This window comes from Otolemur garnettii, unplaced genomic scaffold (genome assembly GCF_000181295.1).
Source record: "Otolemur garnettii isolate 467f Iridium unplaced genomic scaffold, OtoGar3 scaffold00179, whole genome shotgun sequence".
In the NCBI taxonomy this organism is placed as follows: domain Eukaryota; kingdom Metazoa; phylum Chordata; class Mammalia; order Primates; family Galagidae; genus Otolemur; species Otolemur garnettii.
This window is the reverse complement of record NW_003852574.1, coordinates 47,028-50,330: the sequence shown is the minus strand read 5'-3', so window position 1 is coordinate 50,330 and position 3,303 is coordinate 47,028. Positions and strand designations below refer to the sequence as shown.

General features: G+C 53.1%; 1 protein-coding gene and 1 pseudogene across 2 annotated transcripts in view; one reads left to right on the top strand and one right to left on the bottom strand.

Annotated features, from left to right (window-relative positions):
• DHX30 (DExH-box helicase 30) overlaps positions 1 to 2,657 on the bottom strand; it is a 62,230-nt gene extending 59,573 nt beyond the window's left edge. The window contains exons 1-2 of one of the 2 annotated variants that reach the window (XM_003800546.2): positions 2,331 to 2,657; positions 344 to 438 (exon numbers count right to left, since the gene is read on the bottom strand). The gene's annotated coding sequence lies outside the window, so the exon portion shown is untranslated. Of the gene's footprint in view, positions 1 to 343; positions 452 to 2,330 lie in introns of those variants that run through there. The other variant, XM_023519560.1, reaches the window with a different exon arrangement.
• The window catches only part of LOC100941198, a 7,205-nt pseudogene continuing 6,272 nt past the window's right edge, over positions 2,371 to 3,303 (top strand).

Here is a 3,303-nt window from a genome sequence, read left to right as displayed (position 1 = left end):
TGTCCCCCTGGGTAGAGTGCCATGGCATCACAGCTCACAGCAACCTCTAACTCCTGGGCTCAAGGGAGTCTCCTGCCTCAGCCTCCTAAGTAGCTAGGACCACAGGTGCCTGCCACAATGCCTGGCTATTTTTTGGTTGCAACCGTCATTGCTGTTTGTCGGCCCGGGCTGGATTTGAACCCGCCAGCTCAAGTATATGTGGCTGGCGCCTTGGCCACTTGAGCCACAGGCACCGAGCCTGGGTTCTTGTTTTCAAAGTGTGCTCTTGTTCAGTCACTCGTTTTACAGTATGCCAGAGCATGAGATCCACTATTGCTCTCTGTGCATGGCTAAGTCAACTTACCTTATAAAAGCAGTGTGGGTCTCAGATTTTGTAGGCTTTTGAACTGGAGCTGAATTCTCTCCTTGCTATTCCTCATCACGCGGTTGGACCTCCCCCTGGGAAGTTACAATGCTGGGTCACTAGAGTGGAGGCCCACACAGGGAAAGAAAGTTGCTCCAAGCATTGAAATTCATTTACTAACTCTAACAAGGGCAAGTTTTGTTAGTGGCATGAAACACACACACTGGACACAACAGCCTCACTTCAGGACCTGCCATGACCCATTTTAGACCCATCAAATTGTGAGCTGTCCTACACCAGCACCTGTAAGATACCAAGAAGGAGATGTCAAGGTAAAAACAGGCTTGTAAACCTGAAAAGCATTTTTTCCAAGCCCAGAGAACAACCTATTTCAATTTTGAGTTCTAATCCCATAATGACTATAATATAAATCTACTTAAGGTAGATAAAGAAACCATATCATTCTTTCATATTAGGAAAATAAATAACAACTCAATGTTGAATACCGTTTTTACAGTTTACAAAGTACCTCCATAGACTTCATCCCATTTAATAATGTGCAACTACCCAGTGAGGTAGGACTCATATTTCCCAGAGAAGAAATTGAAGTATAGAAAGTTACCAACTTGCCTAAAACCCCGTAAGAGCCAAAGGGCAGAATGGAAACCTATATTCATATATTCAGACTCCGAAGCTTTTCACTCTACTACACAATTTATCTTATTTCTAGGATATCATGCTGTTGCCTAAATGTACTACAGTTCATTCCTTGCGATAACATTTTATAATGAAATCTTCAAAGGCTGAAAGGGGCAAGAAGGGTCCAACAGGTAGTAAAACTCTGGACCACAGCTACAAAAATTAAAACACTTGGAGATTAACTATTTTGGTAGGATAAAGAGACAACCTACATAGGTAGAAAATGCAGCAAAAGATGTTGCTGCACATTAAACATCTACACATGTAAAGAGCACTATATATTGTAAATAAACAAACATATATATTACCATGTAAATATAAATAGGGAAGAGTCCTCCCTCATGAAAACTCCAAGATATAAAGGTAAATTACAAGATGTAGTAAAGACCCATATCTGTGAGGTCACCGCCTTACAAGAAACTGCAAGGAAAACCATCAGACAACATGTCCATTGTGCCCTGGCCAGTAAACTTCAACTGAAACAGGTCGAAAGCCTGCAACTGGCCTTTGCGGTCTACCTGCTACAGTGTTTGGCAAGCCCCTTTGGACTAGGGTTGTAAAGTGGGACAGCCTCTGTCTTGCAAAATTGCAATTAAAGTGACCAATGTAGCTGCATGACAACTACCTAGAGAGCACACTGGTGCCAAGCTCCTGCCTTGGGGGTTCTGAGGACCCCTGAGATTCCAGTTCACGCAAACAAAGGACCCAACATGCATTTGGTCTTCCCCTGCTAAATGGGGCAAGTTACCACCTGCAAACAAAGAACACCTCACCCTTTGGCCTCCCCTAATGACCAGGTCGGTGCAAAAGGGGGTAAACCAAGGGGGCCAGAATGCACCAAGCCTCCCTACGGGCGAACGGTTCAGGGAGCACGAAGGGGAGGAGGGGCAGACAAAGGTCTCCAGGCACTCCAGGGGCTTCCTCCAGGCCCTGCCTTGGGGAAACGGAGCATCCCCAGAGCGGAAGGCGTAGTTTCGCCAATGAAGCGGCCTCTGCCTCCGCAGAGGCCCCGGCTGCGAGGCCCGCCCTGGCGGACCGGTCTGGCCCCCGCCCCCGCCCTGGCTCCATGGCAACGGCAGGCCGAGGCCTGGCTGCCCAAGGCACGGCCCGGCCGGCTTCCCGGGCAGGCCTAGGATGCCCGGCCTGCTCCGCGGGCCCGCCAGCTTCTCCGCCCCATTATCCGCCAGGCCGGCGGTCGGACCCAGGTCCCCTCCTCGCGCCGACCACCCCTGGCCACAGCAGGCTTCTCAAGGGGGCACGAAAGAGGAGAATAAAAAGCCCAATTCACCTGTTGTTACAGATGTGAAACAAGCCTCGGTGCACCGCGCATGAGCCGCGGGCCCCCCCCCCAACCCCGCAGGACTACAACTCCCACCAGCGGCGGCGCGGCCCCTTCCGGGTCCCGTGGCGGAAGTCCCGCTGCCGGTCCAAGCTCTCTACCCCAGCGCCACCGGCCCGCCTACCGCACCCAACTTGGCGCACCCAGGGGGCCTCGAGCCCCCACCCACCCACTCCGGGCTCGCAGCAGCCGCCCTGGGCTCACGCCCGGGTCGGCCAACCTGCGGCGATCCCGGCACCCGGCCCAATGGGGCGCGGCGGCGGCCCGCGCAGGCGGGACTTCCGGCGGAGTGGCGAGGGGAGCGGGCGTGCGCTGGGATGTCTGGGGTAGTGGAGGGAGCAGATGGGGTCCCAGGGGGCGGGCGGCACGGCGCCGCCACTCTCACAGCGACTCAGCGTCCGGCAGTGCGAGAGCAAAGAGTGCCTCCGTGTCCTGTGTGCGCCCGACGGCGGCTGCGGTGGGAACGAACAGACTGGGTCCGGGCTGAGCCGCCTGTGGGATTCCACCCGCCTTGCCGCTAGAGTTCGTTGCCACCCCTCTTCTTTCTCCATCTCCTCGCGCGCCCCTTTACCCCATCGTTGTCTTTTTTGGGGGGAGGGGGGTGGGGGGGGCCTGAGCTTTTTTGCCTCCCAGGATTATTGGAAGGATGAAATCCACGTGTTGGTGCGTTGTAAACTGCACCAACAATGTAGTAGTTGGTGATTGCGGGGAAACTGCAAGTCAGAGTTGTTGGGCCCATCCCTGGCCACGTCTGCTCTTAGCAGTGAGAAAGGGGACTGTCCAGTTCTGTACTCTTGTCCTCCAGGCTCAAGTACAGGTTCAGTGGAATCCAACTGCAAAAGAAGAGAACTGAGTGGAGTAGCTCTGTTACTAATCAGGATTTTACAAATGGGGAGACATAGAATATGCTTTTTTTTTTTTT